This window comes from Argopecten irradians, chromosome 1 (assembly GCF_041381155.1).
Source record: "Argopecten irradians isolate NY chromosome 1, Ai_NY, whole genome shotgun sequence".
NCBI classification, from domain to species: domain Eukaryota; kingdom Metazoa; phylum Mollusca; class Bivalvia; order Pectinida; family Pectinidae; genus Argopecten; species Argopecten irradians.
This window is the reverse complement of record NC_091134.1, coordinates 8,986,726-9,003,648: the sequence shown is the minus strand read 5'-3', so window position 1 is coordinate 9,003,648 and position 16,923 is coordinate 8,986,726. Positions and strand designations below refer to the sequence as shown.

The 16,923-nt window shown below is 37.8% G+C and overlaps 1 protein-coding gene across 1 annotated transcript in view; it reads right to left on the bottom strand.

The window, feature by feature from the left end:
- The window catches only part of LOC138316699 (pleckstrin homology domain-containing family G member 5-like), a 154,053-nt gene extending 137,732 nt beyond the window's left edge, over positions 1 to 16,321 (bottom strand). The window contains exon 1 of the mRNA XM_069258363.1: positions 16,307 to 16,321. The gene's annotated coding sequence lies outside the window, so the exon portion shown is untranslated. The remainder of the gene's footprint in view (positions 1 to 16,306) is intronic.
- Between the last annotated feature and the right edge of the window lie 602 nt (positions 16,322 to 16,923).

Sequence of the window (16,923 nt, the reverse complement as noted above, 5' to 3'; positions counted from 1 at the left end):
TGTGAGACAGGTGATCTATAAGGCAGGTTTGACTGTGAGACAGGTGGTCTCTAAGACAGGTTTGACTGTGAGACAGGTGGTCTCTAAGACAGGTTTGACTGTGAGACAGGTGATCTATAAGACAGGTTTGACTGTGAGACAGGTGATCTATAAGACAGGTTTGACTGTGAGACAGGTGGTCTCTAAGACAGGTTTAACTGTGAGACAGGTGGTCTATAAGATAGGTTTGACTGTGAGACAGGTGGCCTCTAAGACAGGTATGACTGTGTGACAGGTGGCCTCTAAGACAGGTTTGACTGTGAGACAGGTGGTCTCTAAGACAGGTTTGACTGTGAGACAGGTGGTCTCTAAGACAGGTTTGACTGTGAGACAGGTGGTCTCTAAGACAGGTTTGACTGTGAGACAGGTGATCTATAAGACAGGTTTGACTGTGAGACAGGTGGTCTCTAAGACAGGTTTAACTGTGAGACAGGTGGTCTATAAGATAGGTTTGACTGTGAGACAGGTGGCCTCTAAGACAGGTATGACTGTGTGACAGGTGGCCTCTAAGACAGGTTTGACTGTGAGACAGGTGGCCTCTAAGACAGGTATGACTGTGTGACAGGTGGCCTCTAAGACAGGTTTGACTGTGAGACAGGTGGTCTCTAAGACAGGTTTGACTGTGAGACAGGTGGTCTCTAAGACAGGTTTGACTGTGAGACAGGTGGTCTCTAAGACAGGTTTGACTGTGAGACAGGTGGTCTCTAAGACAGGTTTGACTGTGAGACAGGTGGTCTCTAAGACAGGTTTGACTGTGAGACAGGTGGTCTCTAAGACAGGTTTGACTGTGAGACAGGTGGTCTCTAAAACAGGTTTGACTGTGAGACAGGTGGTCTCTAAGACAGGTTTGACTGTGAGACAGGTGGCCTCTAAGACAGGTTTGACTGTGTGACAGGTGGCCTCTAAGACAGGTTTGACTGTGAGACAGGTGGTCTCTAAGACAGGTTTGACTGTGAGACAGGTGGTCTCTAAGACAGGTTTGACTGTGAGACAGGTGGTCTCTAAGACAGGTTTGACTGTGAGACAGGTGGTCTCTAAAACAGGTTTGACTGTGAGACAGGTGGTCTCTAAGACAGGTTTGACTGTGAGACAGGTGGCCTCTAAGACAGGTATGACTGTGTGACAGGTAGCCTCTAAGACAGGTTTGACTGTGAGACAGGTGGTCTATAAGACAGGTTTGACTGTGAGACAGATGGTCTCTAAGACAGGTTTGACTGTGAGACAGATGGTCTTTAAGACAGGTTTGACTGTGAGACAGATGGTCTATAAGACAGGTTTGACTGTGAGACAGATGGGCTATAAGACAGGTTTGACTGTGAGACAGGTGGTCTCTAAAACAGGTTTGACGGAGACAGGTGACCTCTAAGACAGATTTGACTGTGAGACAGGTGGTCTCTAAGACAGGTTTGACTGTGAGACAGGTGGTCTCTAAGACAGGTTTGACTGTGAGACAGGTGGTCTCTGAGACAGGTTTTGACTGTGAGACAGGTGATCTATAAGACAGGTTTGACTGTGAGACAGGTGGTCTCTAAGACAGGTTTAACTGTGAGACAGGTGGTCTATAAGATAGGTTTGACTGTGAGACAGGTGGCCTCTAAGACAGGTATGACTGTGTGACAGGTGGCCTCTAAGACAGGTTTGACTGTGAGACAGGTGGCCTCTAAGACAGGTATGACTGTGTGACAGGTGGCCTCTAAGACAGGTTTGACTGTGAGACAGGTGGTCTCTAAGACAGGTTTGACTGTGAGACAGGTGGTCTCTAAGACAGGTTTGACTGTGAGACAGGTGGTCTCTAAGACAGGTTTGACTGTGAGACAGGTGGTCTCTAAGACAGGTTTGACTGTGAGACAGGTGGTCTCTAAAACAGGTTTGACTGTGAGACAGGTGGTCTCTAAAACAGGTTTGACGGAGACAGGTGACCTCTAAGACAGGTTTGACTGTGAGACAGGTGGTCTCTAAAACAGGTTTGACTGTGAGACAGGTGGTCTCTAAGACAGGTTTGACTGTGAGACAGATGGTCTATAAGACAGGTTTGACTGTAAGGTGATCTATAAGACAGGTTTGACTGTGAGACAGGTGGTCTCTAAGACAGGTTTGACTGTGAGACAGGTGGTCTCTAAGACAGGTTTGACTGTGAGACAGATGGTCTATAAGACAGGTTTGACTGTGAGACAGATGGTCTATAAGAAAGGTTTGACTGTGAGACAGATGGTCTCTAAAACAGGTTTGACTGAATCAGGTGGTCACTAAACAGGTTTATAATTGACTATATGGTGTCTTATTAAAAAGGCAACAGTAACCGTACATGTTTATTGATTGCAAGCTATCAGGACATGTTTTATTTATTTATCAATATTATTCATTAAATATGAATAAATTTAAATCTAACCATGTACAAATCAATCATTGTTTTTATTTAATCCAATACTATAAAGCACCCCCTACACACTTTTCATTGACTTAATTACAGATAGAAACTATGAAATCTATGAAGGTTACATTAATTAATTTCTTTTGTTAATGAGTTAATGATTCAATATGACTCCTCTATTCAACAATGTATTACACGCCCCCTTCATTTTTTTTTTTTTAAATGTTGCACCTATCACTTCTCCAAATTGTTATGTACAAACTAGCATACAACAAATGTATGATAAATGTTATCCTTGTATCCTACTAGTGTTTGTGGCTGTAAGAGTTACTTCCCTTTGATAAGATTTGGGTTTATCTTCTTATTTGTATCCTTAGTTTAATAATTAACAGCCAGGGTCATAATAAGACCTCCCAGGTTAATGTGATGGAAAATACTGGAAAAAAAACCTGTAATCAAAACCAAAATGACATTTACATGTGGTCAGTACCTAACAATGGCTGTTAATAACAACAGCTCCACATTCAAGATCGATATTGACATGAAAGTACACAGTTAAAGATAATGCTCAAATATAACAATTTAACACATGATTTCTTTTTATCATTATTTTCAATTTGCAAACAAAACAGGACCACCGCCTGCTCAGTGCCTTACAAAACAAAAAAATAATATTTGGTGATCATTTATATATTAATGCCACAATTTACAGTCTACATCAGTGTAGAAATTTCAAACTTGTTAAGACTGATTCTTTGAGGCACGTGGCACACTTCAATAGGAGACCTCTTTATCAAGTCTAAAGTGTTTACTTTTGAAAAATTATAAAATAACCTTTACATTACCTCGAATTTATACATGATATGAAGCCAAAAAGTACAAGAGAAGAAAAGATGGGCTGGTACAGTCATTACCCCTGTGAATCGATCATGAATTATTCATGAACATTCATGAACTATTCATGAACTATTCATCAAAAGTTCATGAACTAAGTTCATGAACATTCATGAATGTTCTTGAACATTAAATGGCCTAATGGAAATAATACACAGCATTTTCATGCACTGTTCATGAACTGTTCATGAATATTTAGTTCATGAACAGGTTCATGAATAGTTCATGAATAGTTCATGAACAGGTTCATGAATAGTTCATGGACAGTTCATGAATAGTTAATGGACAGTTCATGAATAGTTAATGGACAGTTCATGAATAGTTCATGAACAGTTTATGAACATTTGATGAACTGTTCATGAACATTAAATGGCCAAATGAAAATAGTAAACAATGCTTCATGAACTGTTCATGAAAAAAATTGATGGCAGTTCATGAATATTTAGTTCATGAACAGTTCATGAATATTTAGTTCATGAACAGTTCATGAACTGCATCATAACCAGTTTGATACTGAATCAAAATTTGTAATGAATTACAGCTGCAGCAATCATACTTTAATATTGAAAAACAAATTCTTTAAAATGTCTCCAGCTGACATGTTTATTTTTCAAGCAATGAATTTTCTTTTTAGGAGAAAATGGCAAACTCATAGTATAGATTATATATAAATAGATGTCATAATAACATATACATTACATACAATATATATAATTGTTATATATAAGTCTGTTTTGTTTTTTAAAGAGAGTTGAAAAAATTTCCTTTGATAGCAAATATTTTGGATAAACCTGTCTATTGTACGTAGTTCAGTGGTGAAGTTTACACTGGCAGTATATAAGTGCAATGGCCCTTTGTGTCCAGCTGTTTCCCCTTCTCTGTACCCCCTCCCTATCCCCACTAAGTATGGCCTTGGGGCCATGGTCCATCCTAATCTCAGTGTGTAAATTCCTTACACATGTCTAAGCACAATATTATGTACACATACATTTCAGGCTACTAGCTTGTGAAAGAAAATGTCCTGACCCCTTTAAATGACTAGTAACATTTGATAGCTTCTGTATCCATATAATATTTATTATTAATTAAAGGACTAGCTACCATGTATATCAACTGATTCTGACTACATTGGAAGCATTTCTTGTCAAACAAATGGAGCCAGTAAATGGAAAGTTTCAATAGTTAAAATGTGACATTTGAAAAACAGATTCTACATATATTAACCTTTTAATCTTTTAGAAACCAATTATTTATACATTTCTTTATTGTTTCACACCTTTCAGGTTTATGAAACTAGCTTGTGTACATGTAGAAATCAAATCAAAGATCTCCATGTTATGTTGCACACACATGTACATGCAAACTCCAGCTCCTAAAGATATGCTATGCACATTAAATTGAAATCAAACAAACAATATAATTGGATATTTAACATACCTTGTAAACTGTGTCATCAATCCATAAAATGAACCTTTGGATTATAATATATCCTAAGAATTGTTGCACATAGTTCATCTCTTTGTAAATGCCTCCATCACTGTTTAAAATCTGGTGATGTCATGACCCTATATTCCAGCACCCAATCAAAAGCCAGATTGTTTGTCATGTGATCATGGAAGAGGCTTCTCTTTGATTTTATGAAAAATTAATATTATTTGAGCTTCACATATTTTTGAAAAATAGAAAAAAAAATAAAACAAATTTAGCATTAAAAAATCAAGGCTTGTTTTTAAAACATAATTAATATATATAACCAGTTACTTCAATTTAGTTCATGAACATATAATTTGTGTTCATGAATAGTTCATGAATTAAAAAAAAGTTCATGAACAATCTACTGATGTTCATGAACAGTTCATGAAAACCATATTTACTTATTTATGTTCATGAACTATTCATGAAAAGTTCATGAAACTTCATGGACACTTCATGAACCAATGTTCATGAATTGGTTCATGAACTTTGTATGAAAAATTTCATGAACAATTCATGAACATTTACAGAAAGTTCATGAACATTCATGAACATTTCATGGTTCATGAAAGTTCATGAACATCAATTCGCAGGGGACATTACCTGACATGACAGATATCCAAGCTTCTCGTTAAAAGCCGGTTGCCGGCAAAAACAGCCGTCTATTTCTTTGTTTACAACCGGCTATTTTTGTCAGAAATAAGTATTGGCCACCACAGGGGCCTGTTGCCCGAACCATCTATTACTAATTTTCAACCACCTATTAAAAAACTTAGTGAGAACCCTGTCATATCGGTAAAGTCGTTCATCTGCTTGAGAAAGACACAGGGTGGGTCTCATGCTGAGGAGTCACAAAGATTCTTAAGTTGTGTGGGGCAGCGGTGGCCTAGTGGTTAAGATGTCACGTCATATTACCACAAGCCCTCCACCTCTGGGATGCGAGTTTGATAATTGATTTTATTGTGTAATGTTTCTATTATACATGAAAAAGCTGTTCACAACATTATTAAATATAACGAAATGTGGACCACCTTGCAAGACCACGGGCGCTCGCGCATGGCTTCGCTGGTAGATCATCACCTCAGGCCACAGCACATAGTTGGGAATTTAATAATATAAATACGTAATTACCAACACATATCTCAATAAGTGCTTCTAAAAGATATATATTTCTTTCTTTACCATGTATATCTTGTTTTAAAGGAATGCTATAAACCATTGTGTTACACTTATATGCAGATCGACGCAATGTACGTACATGTTTATGTAAACGTATGGCTGCCGATATCTCGAAAAATAAAATGGTGAAATTGTTGTTTTAATGCTGTAGAGTTTATTTTTTAATTTCAGTCGCTTTTATTCCATGGGCTGCTAAGTGAAATCTCAAATTGAAGTGATATTACTTTTAAATAATTTGAATACATGTTATATATAGACTACATTTAGATATATAAATACAGATTGTAATACTGTAAATGCCGACCAGGACACATTGCGCACCGCTTCGAAAATCTTAAAATACTCAAAGTTTTGTTTAAAAATATGATAAAAAGTAACTATAAACTGATTCATTTGTATGTCATAAACTAAATTCCAAAATTTCTGACGAAAAAATTATCCAGAGTATATTAGAGTCCGTATCATGTGTGGGAAGTGCTATACCTGTGCTAACCTGAGTGACAATATAACTCAATAACAATTGACAAATACACAAACCTATAAAAAATTCTATATGCAAAGGAACACAATATCAGTGTGCTACGATTTCATGTTGATAAAGAATTGCAGACAAATCAAAACTTACTAAAAGTGTTCATCTGTACTTACAGACATTCAGGAATAAGATAATCCATTCACTAACTGGCCAAAACTTCCATTTTAAGAAGAGAGATGTTTACCCTTCCAGACACAGCAGCCATTTTGGATGGTGAGTGTTTTGGCGGGAAACATATAGAAGTCATGTGACTCATGTTGTCGGGAAGTGAAACCATGGTCAACCATGGTTAACCATGGTCAAACATGGTTGAAGGATATCAACATCATCTCAACACGGATGATCATAATTTAACCATGGTTAAAATATGAAGTGAAACCATGGTCAACCATAGTTAACCATGGTCAAACATGGTTGAAGGATATCAACATCATCTCAACCACGGATGACAATGGTCATAATTTAACCATGGTTAAAATATGAAGTGAAACCATGGTCAACCATGGATAACCATGGTCAAAAATGATTGAAGGATATCAACATCAGCTCAACCATGGTTGACCATGGTCACAAATTTAACTATGGTTAACCATGGTTACTACCATGGTTAACATATGCCGAAACCATGTCTAACCATGGTAAAACCATGGTTAAATATGGTTAACCTTACAGACCATGGTTAACCATGGTCACCAATTGACAGGGGTAGCAGCCGAGATAAATTTGTAAATTTTATGTCTTACTTAACAGCATAAAATCAAATAAATGCCAGTTACATTTTGTATACCATATTTTTGCGTGTATATTGCACACTTTTTTTCATAATTTATCAAGTGAAAAGTTGGGGGTGCACACTATATGCAGGTACAAGGCATGGCCAGGTCCTGGGTCATGATCACCGACCGGCAGGTCCTAGCTGTGCAGTAACATTTTGTACACGTTGTCGTGAAAGGATTATGATTAAATACTTGGATCTTTAAGTCAATGGTCAATGTATATATTTAATATAAAAGGAAAACATCTCTTGAAATTTTTATCTTTAATTCCTTGAAAGTCCGTTTTGAGAGCATGTACGTGTTCATGACCAGACACATGTTACGATCGTGAATCTTCAGTTAGGTATCTCCAAATCTAAATGGCTTAAATGAACATAGCCTGGAGCTTGAAACAATGTATAAGTGTGTAATTTATTCGCCACATTAGACAGATTACCTTATAAAAATGTTTCTCCAGCATGTGAAAACTGTTGAACTTGCAAATGTTTATGGAAGTGAGTTTAATGGCCACATGCAGAGCCAGCAAATTAAATACGAAACTAAAACCTTCTTACATTAAAGTGTACATGGAACGGAAAATTATTTAGATATGTTATTCCGTTTGATCTCCTGACGAGAATGTTGAAAACCGCATCAAAATCGGCCACTTCAGTAACGAGATACAGCCCTCCGAAGTGTTCGGTTTTTACCTGCATATCGACTGCTAATCAGGGAATTGGCTGCTCACGCTGATTTGGGGAATAACCGGATGTGACGTCACAAGAACAATGGCAGTGAGGTGTTTGGTTGTGGAGTTATAGCACAAAGGAGACATATATGTATTCCTGAAATGGGGTTGTGAGAATTTTACAAATATATATACAGTATACAATTATGTTGACGATATAATTATATATATGATAGGAAATATCGCAACTGAAATAAGGCTAAATACATATGTAGATAAGCGGAAACATGTATACGTCATTTATATTTCTGGTACATTTAACTAGAGATCTTATCTCTGTTTTAACAACTTTCTAAATCATCAAACCTCAGGAATATTCCATTTTCATAATGTGATCTAAAAAGAGACAAATTAGAAAAATGATGGTTATATAATTATTCATTTGAATTATTTCTGTATAAATAAAAATTCTCTCTAGGCCTATGGATTTCAACAGAAATATAAATGTATATATGTTTCTGATTTCAAGAACCAACATAACGAAAAGAAAATGTTTTAAATGTATTTCATAGTTAATACACGTAGATATCATAGACATAAATTAGGAGGGGAATAAAACAAGAGGCCCAGAGGGCCTGTATCGCTCACCTGGTTTGTAATGCCAAGTAGTGTTCTGAATACAGGTTCATTGTTTCTTTTCTGAAGGAATTTAAATATTAACCTCTAAATCCCCTATTGGGCCCCACCCCTCCCGCCCCCAGGGGTTCAGAGCCAAAATTTATACAAGTTCTGTTCCCCTTCCCCCAAGGATGTTTATGGCCAAATTTGGTCACAATCCAAGCAAAACTCTAGGACAAGAAGTGATTTATAGGATTTACCTCTATTACCCCTATTGGGCCCCATCCGTCCTGCCCTCGGGGGGGCCAGAGTCAAAATTTATTACAAGTTCTGTTCCCCTTCCCCAAAGGATGTTTGTGGCCAAATTTGGTTACAATCCATGCAGAACTCTAGGACAAGTAGCGATTTATAGGATTTACCTTATTTCCCCTATTGGGCCCCGCCCCTCCTGCCCCCGGGGGGTCAGAGCCAAAATTTATACAAGTTCTGTTCCCCTTCCCCCAAGGATGTTTGTGGCCAAATTTGGTTACAATCCATGTCAGAACTCTATGACTAGTAGCGATTTAAAGGATTTACCTCTATTTCCCCTATTGGGCCCCGCCCCTCCTGCCCCCAGGGGGACCAGAGCCAAAATTTATACAAGTTCTGTTCCCCTTCCCCCAAGGATGTTTGTGGCCAAATTTGGTTACATTCCATCAGAACTCTATGACTAGTAGCGATTTATAGGATTTACCTCTATTTCCCCTATTGGGCCCCGCCCCTCCTGCCCCCAGCGGGTCAGAGCCAAAATTTATACAAGTTCTGTTCCCCTTCCCCCAAGGATGTTTGTGGCCAAATTTGGTTACAATCCATGCAGAACTCTATGACTAGTAGCGATTTAAAGGATTTACCTCTATTTCCCCTATTGGGCCCCGCCCCTCCTGCCCCCGGGGACCAGAGCCAAAATTTATACAAGTTCTGTTCCCCCTCCCCCAAGGATGTTTTGTGGTCAAATTTGGTTACAATCCATGCAGAACTCTAGGACAAGTAGCGATTTATAGGATTTACCTCTATTTCCCCTATTGGGCCCCGCCCCTCCTGCCCCCGGGGGGACAGAGCCAAAATTTATACAAGTTCTGTTCCCCCTCCCCCAAGGATGTTTGTGGCCAAATTTGGTTGCAATCCATGCAGAACTCTATGACAAGTAGCGATTTAAAGGAAATGTTGACGGACGGACGGACGGACGGACGGACGGACGGACGGACGGACGGACGACGACGGACGGACGACGGACGACGGACGCCGCGCCATGACATAAGCTCACCGGCCCTTCGGGCCAGGTGAGCTAAAAATGGATATCCGAAATCTAGCAACTATCAGAAATATCAAAATTCTGACATTGAGCATTATATTTGCATTGTTCTTTCTCGACATGCCATTTGTAAATAATTTTGTAGTTTTTGTTATAAAAATACATTTACGTGTAACCAGAACATATAAACAAGACAAATGTATAATGAGCCTTTCTGAAATATATACTGTACATTTAGTAATTGATACACTTGTTATATGTTATGTTAGAACGGATATTTTACTGTAAACCAGAGATTTTTAAGTGAAAATAAATATTACATTATACAACAATTACTTGATGGTCCATCGCTAACTTACCTGTGATCTTACTTTTGACACCTGACGCGAGCTAATCAACAAAGCATGACAGGTCACTTAACACCTTTCTGACGTAATCTGGTTAGCCCCCTCATTAGTCTCGGTTGACCACGCGGTTTAGTTACTGCAGTATACAGGTAGAGAGATTAACACAGCACGATATTGGCTATTCGGAATGACAGTTCTGTTTTTGTTCTGTACTTGATATCTGCTACTTGGATTCTAAAGACTTGTCACATAGACATCTTCAGTCTCATTGTTTTCGGCTGACCCTTGCATGATTTATTTTTCAATTAAAGACACTAATGAATTATTTTGAGCGAAATGTCAACAAGTCCAGGCCTCAAAGTTGAGAGAAATTTACTCGCATATGCGAGTAAATATTCCCAAAGGCGAGTTAAAATTAACGATATATCGCCAAACGGCGAGTAAAAAATTCCTAAATATTTCCGGATTTATTTTGTGTTCGGTTCTTTTAGTAGTAACATATATCTAATCTGTGTCAGAAAAGCGCTTAAAAGCATAATTACTGCATGCTGTAAAGCGTCTTGATGACCCTACAGCGTGTATCAGTAGCAATGTGGCGGCAAAAAGGCCGGGGCAAATCCCCCTGACTTGTTTTGGCTTTAAAAAGTCAAAACAAACAGAAAACAATGGCAGATTTGACTCGGGATTCATGTGAAAAATGGGACTGAAGCCAATACATCGACAGGAAGCAAACGCTTCGACATGGCTGAATGAATGTTGTGGCTAAGACATGACGAAGGTACGATGTTTTGAAAGATGTGTGAACAGATTATTAATTAATCAATGGCCGGCAAAATAGACTTTGTGTCCAACTACTGATTGTTACGAAAGAGACAGACGCTTGTGTGACACAGAAAGACAGTAAGACATTCATGATACTGTTATCGCTTCAAACATTGCAAGATATGCACATGAAGTTCGTCAATGCATACATGTATAGAATTGCCAAGCCAGAACTACAGTGTAAATTCCAAGCCGCTGGTAGACATTTGCAACGAAAAACGGACTCTTGGAAGCTTGTACATGACTGCCTGAGGTATTAGGCCCAATTTATTCAATTTAAAATCAAATATTATAACCCTAATCGGCGAGATATGAGTTAGTAACTGAATAAATTTGAGATATATTGATAATTACTATACATTTATATATAAATTACTTATATTACCGTATATAGAAATGTAAACAGATTGAAAAATGGTTTAAAACAAAAAGGAAGCTGAAGTACAGAGGCTGTTTGGTGGGACATTGCAGTTGTTGAATAAAAAGAGTTTTGACCAACACAAAATTATGTTTTTCATGTTTTTAATACTTGTATATTTGTATCTGCTTGCTCAATAGTGTAAGGTGTCTCAATAAAGCTCTTAACACATCAAATCAATATTTGAAACTTATAAATTTCGCTTGACAACATTTGGCGAGTAAAATTTAGAGGTCACTCGCCACTTGGCTAGTCATTCCCAAGTGCTACTTTGAGGCCTGAAGTCGTCGAGTGTACTGTATTATATGAAAGCTGAATGTATTTCGTCAACATGAGGCCCAGAGGGCCTGTATCGCTCACCTGGTTTATAATGCCAAGTAATGTTCTGAATACAGGTTCATTGTTTCTTTTCTGAAGGAATTTTAATATTAACCTCTAAATCCCCTATTGGGCCCCAACCCTCCTGCCCTCAGGGGGTCAGAGCCAAAATTTATACAAGTTCTGTTCCCCTTCCACAAAGGATGTTTATGGCCAAATTTGGTCACAATCCAAGCAAAATTCTAGGACAAGTAGCAATTTATAGGATTTACCTCTATTTCCCCAATTGGGCCCCACCCGTCCTGCCCCCGGGAGGCCAGAGCCAAAATTTATACAAGTTCTGTTCCCCTTCCACAAAGGATGTTTGTGGCCAAATTTGGTTACATTCCATGCAGAACTCTATGACTAGTAGCGATTTAAAGAATTTACCTCTATTTTCCCTATTGGGCCCCACCTCTCCTGCCCCCGGGGGATCAGAGCCAAAATTTATACAAGTTCTGTTCCCCTTCCCCCAAGGATGTTTGTGGCCAAATTTGGTTACAATCCATGCAGAACTCTATGACTAGTCGCGATTTAAAGGATTTACCTCTATTTCCCCTATTGAGCCCCGCCCCTCCTGCCCCCAAGGGATCAGAGCCAAAATTTATACAAGTTCTGTTCCCCTTCCCCCAAGGATGTTTGTGGCCAAATTTTGTTACAATCCATGTAGAACTCTATGACAAGTAGCGATTTAAAGGTTTTACCTCTATTTCCCCTATTGGGCTCCGCCCCTCCTGCCCCCGGGGGACCAGAACCAAATTTTATACAAGTTCTGTTCCCTTTCCCCCAAGGATGTTTGTGGCCAAATTTGGTTACAATCCATGTAGAACTCTATGACTAGAAGCGATTTAAAGGTTTTGCCCCTCCTGCCCCAGGGGGACCAGAGCCAAATTTTATACAAGTTCTGTTCCACTTCCCCCAAGGATTTTTGTGGTCAAATTTGGTTACAATCCATGCAGAACTCTAGGACAAGTAGCGATTTAAAGGATTTACCTCTATTTTCCCTATTGGACCCCGCCCCTCCTGACCCCGGGGGACCAGAGCCAAAATTTATACAAGTTCTGTTCCCCCTCCCCCAAGGATATTTGTGGCCAAATTTGGTTACAATTCATGCAGAACTCTATTACTAGTAGCGATTTAAAGGATTTAACTCTATTTCCCCTATTGGGCCCCGCCCCCCCCTGCCCCCGGGGGGGTCAGAGCCAAAATTTATACAAGTTCTGTTCACCTCCCCCAAGAATGTTTGTGGCCAAATTTGGTTACAATCCATGCAGAACTCTATGACTAGTAGCGATTTGAAGAAAATGTTGACGGACGGACGGACGGAAGGACGGACGGACAGACGGACGGACGGAACCCATTTGTATATCCCCTGCCAACTTCGTTGGGCGGGGGGATAAAAAGAATCCTTTGTGGAAAAAGGTAGGAGCACGATCGAACCAGTAGTCAAACCTGACTATGGCGACCACCAAAAGAACAAATTAATATGATCTTTACGGCCAGGTGGTCATTAGAGACTGGTCGTATTGTGTGAAATTGGCAAAAAGAGCAGTTTGATTAAATAATATAAGTCATTATATATACAGACGTTGTTTGACTGCTTCTAATGCAGTTTTATACAAAATAGCTCTATATACTGGGCATAGACCCACCAATGAATGAGTGTACGGTTATATTAATAATGCCATTCTTAATCACTTATATCAATACAGACAACTGGTGTATTTAAATTTCCAGCAATAGTCTCTATTGTAAACTTGTAGAAATATTAATCATATTCATAATTTAAAAGTTGTTTTCTTATATTCATATAAAGAAAACTTCATATTGGTCGTCTTTGCACTTTGTAGCCCAAGAACAGTTTTGTGAATATATCAACATAGAAAACCGATTAGATAGTACGGTAAACATCCGATTAATTTGAACCCGCAGAACCCTGTTCGAACACATAATTTTTCAAGAAAAACAAGAATGTTTTAACGAGTGATAGTTCGAACAATGACATTTTATAACAAATCCTATTTTGGACAGTTCAAACATCAAATACTGAACGTAAAAGTAAGATTTTTGTCTGAAAATCTGTGCAATGGGATCATCCCAAAAATGTTGATATATTTTGCATCTTGAAACAACAAGAGATCCCAGAGGGATCTTGGCGCCCACCAAAGAATGATCTATATCTGACAAAGGAAAGATGGATCTTTTCTCTATTTTTTTCTCTACTTTTTCAAACATACTACATATAAAATTTGAGACAGATCGCTTCAGTACCTTTTGAGAAATAGCGGTAACAAACTTCAACTATCAAAATCCAAGATGACTCCTTGGCGGCCATCTTGTTGATCAATCGGTCCCAAATCACAATATGCACAACTAGGGCCCTAGGGGAACCTACATATGAATTTTGAGACAGATCCCTTCAGTACTTTCTAAGAAATAGCGATAACAAACTTTGAATAACAAAATCCAAGATGGCTGTCTGGCGGCCATTTTGTTGACCGATTGGTCCAAAAATGCAATATGCACAACTAGGTCCCTAGGGGAACCTACATATGAAATTTGAGACAGATCCCTTCAGTACTATCTGAGAAATAGCGATAACAAACTTTAACTATCAAAATCCAAGATTGCGGCCTGGCGGCCATCTTGTTCACCGATTGGTCCAAAAATGCAATATGCAAGGCTAGGGCCCTAGGGGAACCTACATAATAAATTTGAGAAAGATCCCTTCAGCACTTTTTGAGAAATAGGGATATCAAACCTTAACTATCAAAATCCAAGATGGCCACCTATTGAACACCTGGTCCGAAGGTGAGCTTATGCCATACCGTGGCGTCCGGCGTCCTCCGTCTGTCGTCCGTCCGTCCGTCAACAATCGACTTCTTCTCCATAACAGCTGGTCGGATTTCAACAAAATTTGACTGGTAGCATCCTTATGGGCTACTAACTGAAAATTGTACACCCCTCAGGGGCCTGAGGGGCGGGGCCATAAATTCGTAAATTAAATGCTCACATTTACGAAGAATTCAACTTTCATGTAAATCAGTAAAATATATTTGTTTTTCCTATATTATATTGCTTATGGCAGCTACATGTATGTTGGTACTCAAACTGATTTTTACCAATTCCAACTTGGATAGTTCGAACTCACCATTTTTTCCAGGAGTTTATTTTCAGATAATTCGAACTGATCAATCAATTTTTTTTTTTAATTTTGTTCGAACTTACCGAAGGTTTACCGTAATTACATTATCGTCTACGTATATATACATGTATAACATGAATTTATGTATCTGGGTATATCATACCTGTTATTTTTATAATTACCTTTATGGACTTATGACAGACAAACAACTGCCTTAGGTAAGAACTCAACTACAGACACATGACTTTTGCTTGAGGTTATACACAGTCATCTTCAGAAATAACTTTACAGGAATTTTTCAGACAGATCTGTCAGAATTTTGAACATGCAATTATGGTCAAGTTTTAACGAGTCAGAATTTTGAGCATACAATTAAGGTCAGTTTTAGTGGACTAACCAATTCAGTATACAGCTATCCTTCTACAGCCCAGTAATTATAGATGAATAACACATTTTTTTTGTAATTACCTGATCTCTCGAACTTCAATCTTTTTATGATTTTTACACAACAGGTTTTTTTTTAGACATGACAAAATCTTTACGGAATTTTTTCAACAAAAGTAAAGATCATCTGTATACCAACAAGTCATCTTCATGTTAATTTCCTATGATTATCAACTGTTCACGATCAAAACATAAATGTATCTCTATATGAAGTTTTTAACTTTGGTTATCTAATCATATTCCTTATCACCATTAATACTATTTCAAACGCATGCAAGCACAATATTGAATACGCACGTTTTATTTTGAGGAGAGATAAAAAACAAATTCTAGAAAGTCAACAAGAGTTTACATTGATATAGTTAAACATACAAATGTATACAACTGAAAGGTAATTCTCTGTAAGCCAATCATGAGAACTTCTTTACAATGGTAAGATTTTCAGCAAATATTTAGGCAAAGTCCATAGGCATACATCTGAAACACAAGTTCTATAATCTATTTTTCTCTGGGTTAACATGTACATATATGCATGTTCTTTATGTAACCATGCAACAATATGTGTTTTTGCAAGGATATTAACATTAACCCCTGGGACAATGATATGGCATGGTCTCAAAAAATTGAGCAATGAAATATTTAAATTCAAAATTATTGATTCTTTCAAATTCAATTTTCTTGAATTTAAATAAAAATTGTTCAAATTTAACAAGGTTTTACCCCAAATTTAAAACAAATAACCAAGAACCATCATTTCCAGGTTAAAAGTCAAATCTACGTATGAGTCACAGAGGTTCTTTTTCAATTTTTTTTTCAATTTACATTGTACTATAGTATAAACTGTGCCCGATACTGATGATTATTGGTCTCCCCGGCCCACAACATAATAAACCGCCAACCAACCAATCTTTTATTCAAAACCAAACTTACCTTTTACCCTGGAAGAAAAGCTAAAACTGCTTAATATTTTCCTTTTGCGTTTCCATGCTGGCTTGTCTTTTTCAGAGCAAGAGGCTGAACGAGAAACCACCATTGTATGGATACAGGAGTCTGGAATCACTAGATCTCGTAATCCTGTGAAAGTCAACAAAACTTGTCAATCAAACAGCGGAGAAATATAAAACAAACATCATCCTCTCATCTGCTTTTTAATATTATGATAAGACAGCTAGGGTTTTGACTTGACAAATTGACCCCATACACAAATATATACATTGCCCTAGGTTTAAATATCATATTGTGTGTATAATGTACTTAGTATACATACATACGACAGGCAATAAACTGGAGAAAGTAAGTCTGAATACGTGAGTGAAATCTCTGGTTTAAATCTTGTATAGGTATATACTAGACAAGGTGTTGGAACATTAGTCCCTGGAGTTATAATGATCATGCATGAGTTGTTCACCCTTGATGAGGATTTTATGGGGAGTTTAAGAGCTGGTAAATCTTGCATGCATCAATGTAATATTTGTTCATCTCTGCAGATGTAAAATAAAGGAGGGAAATTATTGTTTAAATAATCATTGATGTTTAATTTTTACTTT